Here is an 18380-nt window from a genome sequence, read left to right as displayed (position 1 = left end):
GGTTATCAAGACAGTTATTACAGTTATTTCCAACTGTCATAACGGTTTTGTTTAAATGATAGTTACCCGCCAAAACTTTGTGTATATAAGGGTGAATGCCGACACCCTTTGTTCGGCACCAAGATATTATATTATTCAATAAATATCCAATCCTGTTTACTTTCATTTCCAAGTATTTTATGCTCTTGATTTTCAATAATCTGGTATCAGATTCACTACGATCATAAATCTAGTCAATAAATCTCAGAAGCCATAATATGGAAGGATCTTTCAAAAACAGGAATAGAAGAATTAGAGATCTTGAGAAACGTCTATGTTATTATTGCAGGGAGGCTGGTCACAAAGTCCGACACTGCAAACTTAAAGAACAAGATGAAGCCACATCTCTAATTCGAGACACAGTCAATATGGGGACACAAGATCAGTATGCGACAAACAATTATGCTGATGAATATATTGTATCCGGAACCGACCAAGGATCTTGGTTAGGAATATGGCATGTTAACATGCACATACAAAATCACTTTGCCAATGATTTGTCCCAATTTGATAGAATACTGACATCATTTGGGGTAGAAATTCGTATAAAAAATCTGAAATTTTGTTTATACGTGGAGTTGGGCAAGTTTCACTTAGTCTGAATGGAAAATCGTTAATATTTCAAAGTGTTTTCTATGTTCCAGACTATGGTAAAAATATTTAAAGTTTGGAACAACTAAGGTTACAAGGTTTTAAGATTAAGTTTGAGGGACACAAATACAAAATTGATCCCATGTTTGAAAAAGAAATGGATTCTGCAAATGATTCTCATCAAGAAACAAAAATGAATCGTTTGGAAAAGAATAAAGTTATCTTAGGAAAAGATAACGAATATGAATTCTTTATAAAATCTTATCTGGATTCATAATTTCAAGAACTTTCAATGAAAAACTCCTCTCAAAATGAATCATATTGGTTGTGTTTAATTATTGAAGTAGTGGAGTTTAATTCCTTTAATGACTGTATAACGCTTCTTGATTTGATTGATAGTATAGATGATCTTTATATTTTCTACAAAGTTTCTACAAATGTTAGATTGGTTCTTTAATTTCTATTTGAAACTCTCAAAACCAATCCCTTCATTGATGGATTGTAACAAGAAATTTGATCTACTCGATTTATTTATTGTTGTTAAGAAAGAAGGAGGGGTAAAGCATGTGAATGAATATAATCTTCGGACTCTCATTGCCAAAGATTTAGGACTAGAATATTCTGATGATCTGCGTGTAAAAGAGATCTATCTAAATTATCTTGATGCAATGGACTAGAATTACAACATTACATGTGTCGCGCAAGAGAAAGAAGAAATAAAAGATATCTCATAATGAGAAACAAGTTGGAACTTCTAATGAAAATCAATCTGTCTCGACAATATCCGGTGAACAATCTGATTATGCATTATATCTCAGTGGTGACTGGAATGCAGCTAAGCACATACTCAAAAGACGAAGGTTTGATTTCTCTGGAGCTACAAAAGCGGTAGAAGAAGCAATTCAGAATTTGCCAACTTTCAAGACCTCTCCTTAACTTATGATGTTTAGGGGAGTGTGTTATTATTGTAAACATCATTTATCACATTTAATTGTATTTAGTATTTCTAAATAAACATTAGATTTAGGTTATTATTATTGTAAATAAACATAAGTATTTGTCGGGTAATCTAGTCACAACCGAAAACGGTTATCAAGATAGTTATTACAGTTATTTTCAACTGTCATAACGGTTTTGTTTAAATGACAGTTACCCGCCAAAACTTTGTGTATATAAGGGTGAATGCCGACACCCTTTGTTTGGAACCAAGATATTATATTATTCAATAAATATCCAATCCTGTTTACTTTCATTTCCTAAGTATTTTATGCTCTTGATTTCCAATATCTAGGTATTTTAGTTAAAGAATTCATTAATAGATATTTGTTCTGCTTAATGGAATGGACATTTTTGTGTATAAAATATATCTTTTTAAAACCCAAGTGCCGAACAGATTTGTAGCAGCCCAGTTTACAACCCATATACCAGACTAACCCGACACGTTTAAACCAAAACCTGAACTATTACATAACCCACATTGTTAAAAAAAAGGTTTTAACGGTTATTCATAGCGGTTTTTAGTATGATTATGATTTCTACAATTTTACAAAATGCTGAATTTAGTTAACCAAATAAACCGATTAAGAGTTTCTGTTAACCATTTTGGGAGTTGGGTTGTAACTGTTATCCAAAAAAACAATCTTTGGTATTGAATGCGGTTGTTCAACCCGATACATATTAAACCGGAAATCGAGTTGAATTGAAAGCATTTCAAACCTTAATATTAAAAACCCCTTGGAAACAAAATTTGGCATGAAATAGACACAAAAAAACTAACTACAAAAACAGAACTGAAAAGACAACAGCCGGATTGTGTTGCCGAATCACAAAAAGCACAAACCAAAGCCAAAAACATAGACGAACAACCACAGTCATTTCGTCAAACAACTGGAATGCAAGACAACAAACAAACATAATGACCCTGAAATCGCAATGCAACAAATGAAAGAAAAGAACTTGCAACAAACCAGATCAAGAAAGAAGATGAAGTCAGCAACGTACATTCAATAGAAGGGTAAGGTACAACCCATGATGCACAAAGTTATATGAAATTATATATATATACATATATATTTAGTTGGTTGTTAAAAATTATTGGTCAACGTTCAGTAAAACACCATAATATTTCTTCTCATTAAAGAAACTCTCGTCGCCCTGGTTGCGATGCACACATATAATGTATATATGTGGGCCCTCATGTGGGCAAAAGTTAAATTGCACTAACTTTGACGTTATTTTACTAATTTCGTGAAAATAACGTTAAAAGTGACGGAAGGTTAATCAGGCATCATGTGGTAGCGTTGATGACCGAAAGACAAAGGTACATGCACCAACGGTGGGTGTCCCAATGGTTGAGTGTTATGTGCCTTATGTCCAAGGCTTGATGCAAAACTACTATCGAGTCGGGGTCTCACCAAAAGCAGCCTCTCTATTCATAGGGGGTAGAGGTAAGGTTGTCTACATCTTACCCTCCTCAGACCCTATCATAGTTTTGTTATTGGTGGAATTTATTGAGTACGATAATGATGATGATTAAAGAAACTCTTGATTTCCTATAGTCTATATATGTCTCATTAGTCTCTCAGTCAACTTCTAAAAACAAATAAAAAAAATTATCAGATCAAAAGGGCTTGTGATATCATTAGAATCAAATCAAAACCCTTAAAAACAGTTTACGTGTATATGCCTTGCATTAAAAATATACTGGTAAGATACTAGAGTCATCATATACAACCACTAGTTTTGATCCCCGTATTACGGGGGTTGTTTTATATTGTTTGTTATAATATTTATTTATTTTTTGAATTTATATTTTTTTTTATTGTATGAAAGTTAATAAGATACTTATGGTTTGATGATAAATTGTTTCACAAATAAATGAGATGTTATAACCCGGTTTAAAAGTTATATGGCTTTGATGAGACCCAAGACCCGTTTATTTGTTTTACTATAAAATTGGTTTTTTTAATTATAAATAATATTTATGAAAGTTAATAATATACTTATGGTTTGATGAGACCCAAGACACGTTTATTTTTTTTACTATAAAATTGGTTTTTTAGTTTAAATAATATATATATCTTTTTTAAAATAAATAAGATATTAATTTTTAGACCCGATTATTTTTTTACTATCAAATTGGTTTTATAATTTAAATAATATATATATCTTTTTTAAATAAATAAGATATTAATTTTTAGTATATCCTATTTTATAGGATTTTTACATCAATAATTTGGTGAGAATAATTTTTTATTTATGGAGATGTTATAACCCGTTTAAGGAATATATGGGTTTGGTAAGACTCATACCCATGAATTTGGGTCAAATGCATGAGAAGTCTTCATTTAAAAATCAAGCAAATCTGGTGACTCAAAAAAAAGGGGCGACCACATCGCGACACGTAGGATTTTTATGTTTTCATTTATATATATTATAGATAGATTTACAATATGACACCTACGGATATTGAAATAAAATAAAATTATAACCGCACCAAGATTTCCAAACTAGAATATCGCATCTAGCCAGGTTCTTTATCCACATATAAGAATTTGTCTTGATCGATCAAGAACCTGGCTAGATGCGTACCCTTTGTAAATGCTTGCTTTGTTATTTAATATTCATTTATTGCCATCCAAATCGACCAACAATCGTGATGTCCATATAAAGAAGGCCTCTTGATTGCCACATGTGATCTTCGTCCTATGTACCAATTTAAAATCTAAAACTAAACATTTCAGTACAAAGTATAAATCAGTTGGTCCCATATTCAAGTTTATATCATTGGGTTAAAGTTCATTTACACTTGCCAAAGATGGTGCATGAAAGTTTAATGGTATCAGTACCCCCGGGATTATTAACAATACCCTTTTTGAAAAATGTTAACAAATTCCAAAATCCATTTCGTTATCCAGTAATGATAACTGTATTTTTGATTGGTACTGCAGTGGCCTTGGTTGGGTATTGGTGCAACATTACCTATTGATAGGCTTCAATCTGAGAAGTGAAAGTTTGGAGAAGGTTATTTCGTTCGCAAGAAACAACTGATTTTTGTCTTTGTCGAAGTCTCCTTTTGATAAACCTACTAGCACCATTGAAATGGCTAACCATGGAAGCAATCTTCTTGGCATGTTTCTTGAACCCATTTGAGAAGTGAAAGTTTGGACAAAGGTATGGGATGTAGACCCACGGTGGAGAATTGGTCGGTGGTCATGGGTTGAATGACCAGCGGATAAACGTGTCACTACTATAGTCGCGTGTTCAAAAAGTCACAAGCTTTAGGCAGCCATCAAAATGCTCATAAGAAACATCTCCACCTTAAACAATCACAATTGCAATCCAACAAAACCACGTGTTTTTATTGGACTGTGGTTGTGTCTGTTTCAGGTGGAGACATTGTTCCTTGTGAGCGTTTCGATGGCCACCTAGCGCTTGTGATATTTTGAACACGTGAATACAGTAGTGACACGCATATCTACGGTGACCACATGAAGGAGAGATCAGAGTCTTGAGAACACCGAAATCTCGCCGGAAACCTCGTCCTTTTCATGCCTAGTAAAAGAAAAAATCGATCAACAAATAATGAATAAATAAAATTCATAACTGGGAACTTTAGCATTACCGGTCAAAATGCAAGCGCTATGAACAATCAACATGTTATAAGCATTTATCCATGTGTTACATGTATACATCGAAAGGCCAAAAGCAAAGTGGGAATGAAAGAATGAAAGATGCAATTGTGCGGATACTGTGAAAATTTCAATGTAATTTGCTAGCTTTATATAAGAAATGCATCATTTATTTGGTATACTGTATAATTAATGCATCAGTTATTTGGTATACTATGTAATTAATTCATCTGTTAGTTGATATAATAAATTAATGCAACATTAGTTAATTTATATTCTAAAACTTTTTTTAAACGACAATTCATATTATACTACCCAACAATATTCATATTATACTACTTAGGTCATTCATAGCGGGCGATGATTTGGGGTGAGACTGGACGAGCACACTGCCCCCCCCCCCCCACAGAGCGAAATGTGGGGCAATTGGGGGGGGGGGGGGTTGTTGCGCAACCTATTTGTCGCCGGCTTTCCATTTCTTTTTATTATTATTATATTTGTGTTATATATATGTGTGTGTATATTGGGTCACAACAACACTATTACACCCTAAAAACAAAAATCTATCATTTGCTGATTTGGCGTCACATGGTGCAAAACGTCCAATTTTATAGCCTCTTCACTACACATAGCCTTAACCATGCATATTTGATTAATTCGTCTATCATTAATGCATCATTTAATTTATATTATTTATCATTGTCACTTTAGTGGGATTGTTAGGATATAGAATAGAAGGTTACTTTTTTAAATCCATGTAAATTGTAGCATTTAGTTGTTCAAATACAAAAATTATAAAACATATATGTGAAGCTCTGATTATGTTTACCCGTTTATATTCATCATCATATGAGTTAAAAAAAAAAGATGATGCTACAGAAAATTAAAAAAAAAATTATTTAAATGTCTTTTAATTTGTAATTTCTTGTTACTGTTAGATCGAATGATTTGGCAATTATCATATCCTTTTATAGAATATAAAAATCAATTTGTTTGTGAAATAGATTATATGTTAAAAAATGTTGGAGCACAGATATGTTTATACTAGAAGAGGTACAAAGATTTAGATAGTTTATCATATCATAAACAATGAAATAATCTTCGTGGGTTACAGTGTTACACTAGCTAATGATGACTGCCATATTTGTAACAACTTTTTTTTTAAAGGCGTAACAATTAACCTGATAATAATCAGCAACATTAGATGCTATATACATATGATCCAAGTTTCACCTATCCATACTATATAGTTCATATTCTCCAACTATTCAAGTTTATTCAGTCTAACTTTATATGTTGTTATGTATAATTTATGGTCATACTAGGGACAACCCCCCCCCCCCCTTTATATGCATGGCTAAACCCCTGGGGCCGGGGGCTATACGAGGCATATATGGGGCCAATACGCCCTCGTATAGTCCTATACGGGACGTATTGGTGGGTGTTTGGTGTCCCTAGAATAACCCTAATTTTATCTTCTTCCAAGATAAAGAAAAAAGAATATACCACAATATTGTTTACGTCTTGAATGCTAGTACGATATTAAAGGTACTAGTTTTAGAACCCGTGTAATACACTAGATGTCCAAATAATAAAAATATCAATAAAATTAAGCAATAAGTATATAATACGTGTGAAAAAATGTATTATATCTATACTTCTTCTTACTGAAATTACAAGACTATTTTCCAAATACAACTTGTTGAACGTTTAATCATATGTTATAATAATTCATTTTATATGAACCAATTCACTTGAAATCATATAACTGGAACATAGTCCCGTTTAATGCATTTAGCTAAACCCCGTGTGCTTACTGGGGATAGACTCATTTGCTAAATTAAGTGTCTTTGTTTGGTTTTATTTGTTATGTTATGTTTAGTTGTTTGACTGGTCAGTGTGCACCAGTGTGTGTAAGCTTCCTATTGGCCGATGACTTTGCAAACATATAGAAGTTATGTAATCCCTCCCCCACCCCCACACAAAACCCACCCTCACCCCACTCCCAAAAAAAATACTTATGACCAACATGTCACATATACAAATACAATAAATCAAACCTTATTAATCTATAAATACTTGCATTCTTACATTTTACAAAAGGGAAAATTCCTTAAATGGTCCAATTGAAGAGAGAAAATTTAAATGATTCATTAATTTTTAATATTCCTAAAATGGACAAAAATATTTGGAATGGGGCAACATGATTTAAAAAGATTTGAATATCGTCTCCTCCGTCCAAATTTAAAGTGAATCTCGTCTTTTCCGTTCAAATTTTAAACAATTTCGTTTTTCCAATCCAAATTTTGAGAATTTTTTTTTTGTTATTTTCTCAAACACTTTTTTCTCTCTTCTTCAACCTCTCTCTACATTTTTTTTCTTCTTATTCATCATCATCATCTTCTTTTTATTCATCATCTCCGACGATTTCTAGTTTTCGACTTGTCCGAGGAGAAATATTTCAATGAAAACGGAGTGGCTTCATCGTCAAGTTCGTCATCTTCATTATTGTTACAGAAATCATATTAATAATTATCGATCAACGACGAGAAATCTTGGAACTTGACCGTTTTCCGTTGATAGGTTTTCCTTTTATTGCCGGTGATGAAGAAGAAAAGGATGATGATGAAAAAAAAAGAAGAAGAGAGAGGTTGAAAGAGACAAAAAAAAGTGTTAGAGAATATGACAAAAAAAAAATGGACTCGAAAGACGTAATTATTCAAAATTTGAACGAAAAAGACGGGATTCACTTTAAATTGGACAAGTCAGACGAGATTCAAATTTATTGATCCATTTTGAAAATATTAATTATTAATGAGTCATTTAAATTTTCTTTCTCTTTAAACGGGTCATTTAAGGAATTTTCTCTTTACAAAATGAATCCCTTTTACATTTACAAATTCAGTTTTCTTTTCAAACTCCCATGCACTCTTCGATGTCATCCAACAATGCCCTGTGATTTAACATACAAGAAAGAATTGTACGTATGAGCTAAGTTCGATGAGCAATATTAACAACTACAACATATACATAGACATAAACTGAACTAAAGGTACCAAAATCATAAAATATAGAAATTTTAGTATCACATGAAGTGCTGAAAAAGCACGGATCCGAACCGTGAATATGATTAGATATATGTTCCACTCAGATACAGGTTTAGGAATGTGGTTCAGTCAAACAAGTTTTAAGCAAATCCATCCCCTGCAAAATAAACCATCGTGAGCTCGTTACAAGAAGGACAAGATGAGATATCTGCTTGTAACCACTCTTCGACGTGAGAATCATTCCACTGTTTTTAGAGAGAGAAAGTACTAAATGTGAAGTGATGTATTTTTGGGTGTTGAGAGAATGAATACCTCTTGATAATTATGGGGGTATTTATAGCCAGGGGTGGAAGAAAACTATTTGTCAAGTTGTCGATGTCCAAAAGATGCTTTTGTTCACCTGGAGAGACACGTGACCGATTTTGATAGGAAGTAATAGTTGGCCATGTGCCAGGTCGTTAGGGAATGTCGAGCTGGCTCTTCCTTATTGGTTACATCTTCACGACTTCACGTGCTCTTTGTTGAGAGGGTAAGCGCCGTTATCAAGGAATCTTTTGTTTATCATCTTTTTCGTCTTACAAATGTGAAGTCATTCTTTCTTTTGCCCTTGGGTGTCCTCCGCAGGCTTCTAAAAGAATTATTTGTACTTATTCGTTCTTCCGCATACAGGTGTCCTCTGTATGCTTCTAAAATGTTTTATTTATTTCTTGGTAGGTGCCTTCCGCTGATACTATTCTTTAGCAGGAGTGATCAGTGGAAGCGTCTATTGGGCTAGGAGCTTCTGGGCCTATCTCCTTGCTTTATGACCCTACCTCAATAATTAAGTGACATGTTCAGTATCACATTCAATATCATGTTCGGTATCAAGTAATTTATTATCACATACAGTTACAGTTTTAGTATCACATTCGATAACACGTTCAAGATCAGTTCATATAGCAATATCAATATGATAGTCGCAATGTAAAAATTTTAACAGCACGTTGTGGGTTCTCTAACATATATTTAATAACGCCATGGTAATTACTAATTAGCGACGTTGTACTCGTTACACATTTACATCTCATGCAAGACCTTTTTTACATACACAATTACATGATACATTTTTGTTCTGTCAAACTCTTTGAAAGATACATGATTTATATCAACATTTGATGTGAGGTAACAAACCTTTTCATTTTTTGCTAATTAACGGCTATGGATTCTAAAATATTAAGGAAAATGAGGATATACGGTAAGTTTCCGTGTAACAACTACTTAGTTAACACATAACACGTTGCATGATCGCACTACTATAAAAGGGGTTTGTTTGTAATGTTCGATCGTTTATAACTTTAGTTAATAATTTATTCTTTCTACTTAGTTAAAATCTATTGAGTAGTTTTTTCATCTACATGTACTTTTATAGAATGTTGTTTTGCCAAATGAAATGAGCAATGAATTTTGAAACACCAAAACAAAGTTTCTTGATTCAGAGAAACCGAATGGTGTGAAACGGGAAAAACTATGAAATATCTTTTTTTAGTTTTCTAATACTATTAATAATGTTTTGCAACACAAAAACCAGTGGTTTTTTTGTTGTTTGGAAAAGTTGGTTACTTCCAAATTGTTACCTATCCAAATTCTTCACACGAAGGTAATCATAATGAAATTAGCCTTGCCTCATCATCATGTGATCTTTAGTTTATACTTCATTTTGATATAGAAAGCATGAACACGGATATAAGCAGAATGATTAGAAGTGCCCTAAATCGCCTCTTTTCACTTGGAAAGTCATCCAAACGAAGATAAATACGAAACCCTAGATGTTGAGTTTAAATAGTAAAATATCTCCAATAATTCAGGCTATACCAACCATCGGCGTATCATACATTGGCATAGTACCGTATCATATACCGATCTAATACTATATACGCCTCATGAATTTTCTCTCTTTTCACTCAATAAGTCATCCAAACCAAGACGATTTCAAAACCCTAGAAGTTGGGATTTAATAGTAAAAGATCTTCAAATATTCGAGCACCGAATCATATGTCAATCCGATACTGTCATATGCTTAGCATCCAAAGACATGGAAACCATCTCAAAGTAACAATATTCCATAAAACATATAAATAAGCATGCTACTTGGCATAAAATAGCACGGTCATCGGAATTCAATCACCAGACTAATCGGTTGGGACGCCTAGGAGGTCTTTTACGCAACTTAGCAGTCGTAAATGGAGGCGTGGCAACGACAAAAGAACTAAGAGGTCAAGTGAAGACAATGGGAGATGAATAGGTGGTCCTCTAATCAACTTATTAAAATGTTTTGTCAATATTTTAAATATCCAAAATTTCTAGTTATTAAAAGAGACAATGCATACACAAATTTTTTATATTTTATTTTAGGATAGGAGTACTTGAGAAACAGTCAGAAAACTAAAACCGGAATCGACCCGGCCCGACCCGCCAAATATACTGATAGACAAACCATTTTAAAAACAAAAACAAATACCGTTTTCCATACAAGTCATACCAGATCCAACTACCAAGTTCACAAAAGACATTCCTACCAACAGAATCCCATCATTCTAAAAGCTATAACCTCCTCACCTTCTAAACTTCGGGCGCTTAGCCACGCTACCACCACTGGGACCCGCACGCGACTTCCCAAACGCCTTCATCTTCCTCCGTTTCCTCTCCTCTTCACTATCCGACTCAGCCCCTTTCTCCTTATCTGCATTACTCGCTTCCCGCTCCAACTCTTCCCAGGTCTTCCCTTCTTCCTCCTCCGACCCATCTGTCTCCACTTCCGAAGCGTCATCATCCGATTCCACCAATGACGCACTATCCGACCCTTCATCTTCCGACTCCGACTCGGGCTCCACATCAGACGGTTCATAACCCTGGTCCGACTCTTGTGACCCGTCCGACTCAGAATCATCCGCTTCCAAATTCAAAAACTCCCACCCGCCTTCATCTATGAAGTTTTGTGGGTCATCGGTTATCGTCTTCAATATCGCTCGCCAGCTCATATTCAGCCTACTTTCATAATATTTAATATCGGTCGTGTCGAGCCACTCCTTAATCCCGTCGAGTGACGTGGACGGGATTGAGTCGATCCGGAGCACGTCACGTTTAAAATCCTTGAACACAATCGCCATGTCAAAATTCTTCTGGCCCAACCCGACACGTTCGAGATTCACGATTTCAATCTCGCTTAACGTGACCACGAGAAAAGGAATTTCGATAAGCTCGACTAAGCAGGTTGAAGTCGGGACGATGAAAGCCGAAGCTTTATGTGGGACCCCGTGAAACCCAAGCTCTCGTAACGGCTGGTCAAACTCAAGATCAAACGCTTTGAATTTCGGTTGACCCCACAAATCGTTAACTCGGTTGACAAAGTTTTGGAAATCCATATTGATTTTGTTTTTACGATCGCGTTCTCGTTGTTCTTCGATTTCGTCCGGGTCATATGCGGACCGTTTACCGCCACCTAGTGTTTGCACAACATCCATAACCTCAATAAAAAACTGAACATCTTTTGACTTTTTGTTTCCGACCACGATGTGGTTGTGAAGATGAAAATGAAGTAAAGTTATCATTTCCTTCTCGGCTGCTTGAAAAAACACGTGCTTAATATTACCAAACAGAATATCAACACGCTCGTCTGATCGAGATGTCGAGTATCGAAACCCATTGTCGTGAGCTTCCAAGGTACCTGGGAGCTTCCGCCCACGGCCCGGAAACGTGGGACGAATCCAAAGGTCGGTTAATCGTATCGGTTTGAACTTGTTACCGGCAAGCACGAGTTTCTCTTGTGTAACGAGTGATGCACGTTCAGCACGTTCGGATTCTCGAGAAACAAAGTTTCTTCTAAGCGTTTTGATTTGTTGTACCACCTCGCTTATATGCCTCGAGTCCTTCGAACGAAACGATACCTCTTTCAAGAAAATATCTGTTTGGTTTTTTAACGAATTCGGGTCTTGAGACGAAAAGGGTGTACCTGGAACATTAAATATAATACGAATATAGCAGTTTCCGCTCGTGTCAGCTTGACTCGACACAGTTTTCACAGTAGCAATGTGAAACGGTACCATACTTCCATATAACGGGATTAGAATCGCCTCGTTTCTTTGGTCAACTTGAATCATCAAGTCTCGAGGAGGTGGCAGGTCGTTAATATTCTTGTAAGCGACTAAATCGTTAGAAGTTCTTGAAGACGATCTTCCATAGCCCGTTGCGGTTTTCCCGCCCGCTAACCTTTGTGCGGTTTCTTCGTTCTTTTGGCGCGCAAGTTCCGCTTGATGTTGTCTTCTAAGTTTTTCTTTAGACATTTCATGGTTGTCGGATCTTAAAGTTGCTTTAGAGTACAACGATTCACTAAGTTTAGAACCCACTTTCACTTGTGGCCTTTCGTCTTCTTCCTCACCATCATTAAACGAATATGCAACGTCTTTAAACGCTTTCGAGCTTAACGCTGTCACTACTTCATGACCATTAGCGGTTAGAATAACCGTATCAGCAATCAATAAAGCATAGTTTTGACTTTTTTCTTTGCTACTTTTAGTCTGCATGTTTTGAAAACCGAGTGAAACATTAAAAACCATACCCGGTTTCAAGACTCATTCGTTTTTCTCGTTTAGGTTCAAACCTGGCTCGCGAAACTCGAGACGAATCCCAGTCCCGGCCGATTTGGTCAAATTCGAAGTCAATTCTGGAGCTTCTTTTTCAACAACTGTAAATGCAGCCTTGTAAACGTCATTCGCTTTATTACCAAGCTTTAACGCACCAACCGCAGCCTCGTGGGCTTTTAAAAGACCCTGATAAGCTTTACTCTGAGCCGTATTTGAATCAATAAGAAACGTTCTTGCCACATTGGCACAATAACTATTGTACCGGGACCCGAGAGCACAAATAATCACACTAGCTGAATCATAATACAAATGATCATCATTACTTGAAGCACTCGGTTTAATATCAAATTTCCCACCACTTTGGAAAATTGGTGGGTAACAAATATCAACATTATCTGCTTTCAGCTTCACTTTAATCCTAGCTGGCTCCAAAATAGCCTTTTCGGTTTCATCCATCAAAGACGAATGAGCCACTTTCTTTTCTTCATCAATTACCTTTTCAAGCTTCGGTACAACAAACTGTTTCATTGCAGATGCAGTTAAATAAGCAGCTTTTTTTACGTTTATCAACTCACCAGGATCCTTAACAGCAAAAAGATCTGCTAACCCATTTGTGACATCACTAAGGTGTTGTTTGTTTTTCCTCAAAAGCACTTCTGTACCTCTTTTGTCTGCACTGAGAAGAGGACGCGCAGACGTTGGGCTCTGCAGTGTGTTTGTTTTTCCGAAGACGTTTCATTAAAAAACGTCTGCATGTCCTCTTCTCCTAGAAGCATTGTTCAACCCACTTCTCACCTCTTCTCCTCTTTTTCTTATTTTTTCATCATTGTTCAAGCATATTTCAAAGCACTTCCAATCAATTAACAATAACAATAACAATGGCTGCAATCAGTTGTAGGTATCTTTCACTAACCTGCACAGCAACACCCATCAATCAACAAGACTCCAATTCAGCCACTTTGCCGACCAAGATAATCTTGCCCAACAAGAAGCCCCGGAAATGGTCCACCGGCGTTGCTCCGGGAGACTACGGCGGACCACCCACCACCAAGCTCCGTAAGTACCGGGCACTGGTGTTGCTCCGGGAGACTACGGCAGACCACCCACCACCATCAAGCTCCGTAAGTACTGGGGCGGTGAAAAGGAAGACCCTTTAACCTCCGATGAGTTGATCTGGAACAATGATTTCATGCCTCACATGAACGATTGATTGGAGATTCGAACTCGGACCCGACCATGTCCCCTGTTCAGGTTTTAACTTTTAATCCCAATTCAGTATTATTATTATTATTATTATTAAGAATTATATTTATATAATAAAAATGACATTTTGATGAGTTACCATGCATTTTGATGATTACCATTAGTTTGTTCGATTCGGTTTGTTTAAAAACACTCTGTTTTATTTTATCAGTTTGCAGACGTTAAAAACAAACAGTCTATTTCTTGCAGATTGCAGAGGTTTGGTCCACCTCTTCTGCTACAGATGCTTGCAGATGTAGTCCGCAGACTGCAGACGATTTACCTCTTAAAAAACAAACAGCACCTAAGCGTTAAACCCAATGACTTAATCTTCTCAGACCATGTTTCTAGAAGCTTCCCTTCCGGAAGCTCTTTTGCTATATACCCAAGAACAGGTGAGTCAACAGAGTCAATGGAGTTTAGAATGGCCTCCATTTTACTCAACCCGTCGTCGTTTTTGGCTTTAACATGCATCACAACTTCCACATTTACAGCTTCTTTAGCTGACTTTTTGACAACGTCAAGAAGTGATGCTTTTGTCTGACTGCATAAGAAATGGATTTGTTTTTCTGAGGAAACCATGATTGTTTCTGGAAACTCGTAACCGAGAAGCCAGATGTTTAAAGCTGATGACTTTAGATAGCGAAGATCATCAGATGGTGGTGGGGTGGCTACTGCAAATGAGGTACAAGATTCCCATAATTCGTCTCTGTGGGCCCGCCAATGAGAGTATAGTGATTGTAACCGTTTGGTTAAAGTGGTTGCATCAATTGTGTACCCACCTGAAGATCCAGCTGCAGTCTTGCTGGCGGTTGGGTGGGTTCCACCGTTTCTATGATCAGCCATTTCACCTGGTCAATGTAAGTCATTAGTTCCAATACAAAAAGATTCATCAATTTTAAAATGAAGACAAAAAAGAAGAAGTTATCAACTAATGAGGATGAATTCATCTAACTTTATATTAAGCCATGTTTATTACTAACAAATGTAAGCACTTTGAAACATACAAAGGCATTATGCACCACAATAAATAGCATTGAGGCAAATCATTATAAGAATTAAGAAACGTGATTTCTAAAGCTTCACTTTTGCAATGAAACTCAACAAAAATTATTAATATAAGGCTTTAATTGTGCCCAAACACCATAAAACATTTACAACTGCGTATGCGTGTGTATGCGCATGTGCGATAGAGATAAACAGTCACGACTACACTGAAAAAGCTATAAACATAGAAGCATGTGCTATATTTATAGCAAGTAACACAGATAATTAAATTAGGTATGTATCATTTTTGACATATGTCAGACATTAAACCATTTTCATACCTAATATCTTGATATGACTGGTCATTACAGTTTATCATAATCGAATGTCAACAGTGTATCATAATCTGTTAATGGCGGTCAGTCTCTACATAATCAACTTGACCTAAGCTTTAATTTACATCTCATGCTTGTTGATTATGTTATTTGGTTCTCTTTTTTAACAAAATTCACAAAATGCCAAACATTCACCTGAACACCAAACATTCAGCATAAGAATTTTATTAGTAATTGAGCCTCAAAACTCCACCAGTTTATACCTAATTTTAAGTATACAACACATTATTATGCTCAAAAGTGCAAAATCTTCTTGTTAATTGGTTCTAATGAAAGGTTAGGTCAAATACAACTACAAAAACAAACAAATAATTAGAAATTTTCACCTCTCTTGCGTGCAGTAGGTGATCGGAGCAAAATTAGGGTTTCCAGAGGCTCAAACATTTACTGGTTAACCGACAAAAACCTATTGAAATTCCTAACTGGTTCCTAACTTATGTTCAGTTAATCGGCTTCTATGCGAAATCCCTAACCAGTTCCTAACCATCGATTAGTAACCAATTTCTCATATACCAGCTATTAACCGGTTTCATAAGGTTACGGTTCGATTAGCAGGTTACGATCTGCACCTCTAACTTGAACACCACTTTTTCAACATTCAAATAAAATCCATATTCAATAGCAATATCAAACTATCAACATATCATACGAATTCTGCGAGTAATTTAGCCTCTAAATTTCACCAGTTTTTACCTAATTCTAGACACACAACACATTATTAAGCACAAAACTAGAAAATCATAATACGTTCGTGTTAATTGGTCCTTATGAAACATTAGATCATACACGCTACTACAAAACAAACAAATTGTTAAAAAATAATTCTCATGCAGAATTTATGTATATAGCAATTAAACACTAACAATTCAGTATACTCTCCTCCTACCATTAGAAATTAACCTTTTTTGCAACTTAAAAAACTAACATTAAACACCAAAAACTGAAAATTAAGACCTAAAAAACTGATATCAGGAAAACCGGTGATAAATCAGTCCAATATCAGTCAATATCTCCGACATTATCGGTACCGATATTCAGCTAGAGGTCCGATATTAACATATCATACGAATTCTGCGACTAATTGAGCCTCTAAATTTCACCAGTTTATACCTAATTCCAGATATACAACAATACAACACATTATTATTATTACGCAGAAAACTGCAAAATCATCATACGTTCGTGTTAATCGGTCGAAATGCAACATTAGGTCAAATACACGACTACAAAAACGAACAAACTGTTAAATAATTTGTACAAATTCGTACCTCTGTGTTGCGTTGGATAGTTGATCGGAGCGTAATTAGTGTTGTATTACAGCCGGCGTTAGGGTTTCGAGAGGCTGAAACATTTACCACGGAGACGTGTGATTTAGGTTATTCGTACGGCGGACGGAGGTTACAATGCTCGTCGGAAATCGTATGGCGGTGAGGAGTGATGGAATGAATGATATTATTGGAAATGCGAATGATGAATGAGCATATATATGAATTGTGAATTAGGGTTCTTAATTATTGGTTATATTGTTGAGTTTGTTTGGGTACGGGTTGACCCGGGTTGATTCGGGCCGGGTTGATTTCTTCTCAAGTCAATTACTTTTCAAAAGGAAACGTAATAACATAATAGTGAACATAGTGATGGGTAATTAGACGGAGTAATGATGCAATAATTGTCTATCAGGGCTCATTTATAACACTCCCTCTCTGACAATATTATTAACACTAGGATATTGGCTCGTGTTATACACGGTTGAAAAATATTTCAAACATTATATATAATCATAAGAATTTTTTTATCTTGTTTTCTGCAAAATCACAAAATGTATGAAAAAATATATATAAATTGTGAAATGAGAAACTGCTATAAAAATCATTGAATTGTTAAAATAATGGTCATACTAAAAAAAGGAATACAAAATCAGTTATAAATAATTAATTGTGGTCAAAATCGGTTTCTAAATCATTTCAAAGGAAATACTTGATTATGATTATAGAACATATTAATTAGTGAGGTATGATTCTAGAAAATATTAATTTGTGAATTAATTGGCAATTTTATAGATAGAACCGGATGACTTGAAAACCTATGTGAACATGCTAGTTGAAGGTCATGTGAATAACTTGTATTGCTTTAATAGTATAGCAAGATCATACTTCAGGATAATACCATATCGGTACTTCAAAATTAGAATAAATTTTGTTAAATCTTTATTCAATATGTTTTTGTTAGCTTATGTAGATAGGGGTTTCTCAATTATGGTATGTTTTCTTGTGAGGGTCAATGGTTAATATAAATGTTTGTTGATAAAAATGTTAGTCTATATTAATTGATATTTTTAATGGTATTTCCTATATATTATTATTTCTTAGTTTTGTGCTTTCCTTTGTCGTAAATTATTGTTTGATAACGGTAGTCGTCTCATCGACCTTTTCATTTTGTGTGTGCATGGTTTGTGCATTTTGGTTTGTAGTCAGGGGCGAAAGTTGGTGGAGACCCGGGGTTCCACTCCCCTCTTTATTTTTTTTTCTGCTTAGTGGTGTTCAGTGGCGGACCCAGGATTTTTTGCCAATGGGGTCCCATATTTTCGGTGTTCAAATTTTTCGGGTCGGTCGTTGTTCAGGTCGGGTCGAGGCGAAGAACATAATAAAAAACAATATCATAATAAAACTTTCTTTTCAATCATCACTACCTGAACGGGTCAAAATGGGTCGGGTTGACACATAAACACTTTGTTTTCCCTTTCATAAACACTTTTTTTTCTGCTTAGTGGTGTTCAGTGGCGGACCCAGGATTTTTTGCCAATGGGGTCCCATATTTTCGGTGTTCAAA

At 35.4% G+C, this 18380-nt stretch overlaps 1 pseudogene across 1 annotated transcript; it reads right to left on the bottom strand.

Annotated features, from left to right (window-relative positions):
- Positions 1 to 10779: 10779 nt before the first annotated feature.
- Positions 10780 to 15085, bottom strand: LOC143617951 (FACT complex subunit SPT16-like; annotated as a pseudogene). Its single transcript, XR_013150924.1, has 2 exons — positions 14479 to 15085; positions 10780 to 13554 (listed from the first exon to the last, which is right to left on the bottom strand). The product of XR_013150924.1 is annotated as an FACT complex subunit SPT16-like (transcript).
- Between the last annotated feature and the right edge of the window lie 3295 nt (positions 15086 to 18380).

Source organism: Bidens hawaiensis, unplaced genomic scaffold (genome assembly GCF_021521415.1).
Source record: "Bidens hawaiensis isolate Kalapana, Puna unplaced genomic scaffold, B.hawaiensis_p1.1 tig00060979_1, whole genome shotgun sequence".
Classification (NCBI taxonomy): domain Eukaryota; kingdom Viridiplantae; phylum Streptophyta; class Magnoliopsida; order Asterales; family Asteraceae; genus Bidens; species Bidens hawaiensis.
The sequence above is the reverse complement of the archived record's forward strand: the minus strand, read 5'-3'. Positions and strand labels throughout refer to the sequence as shown.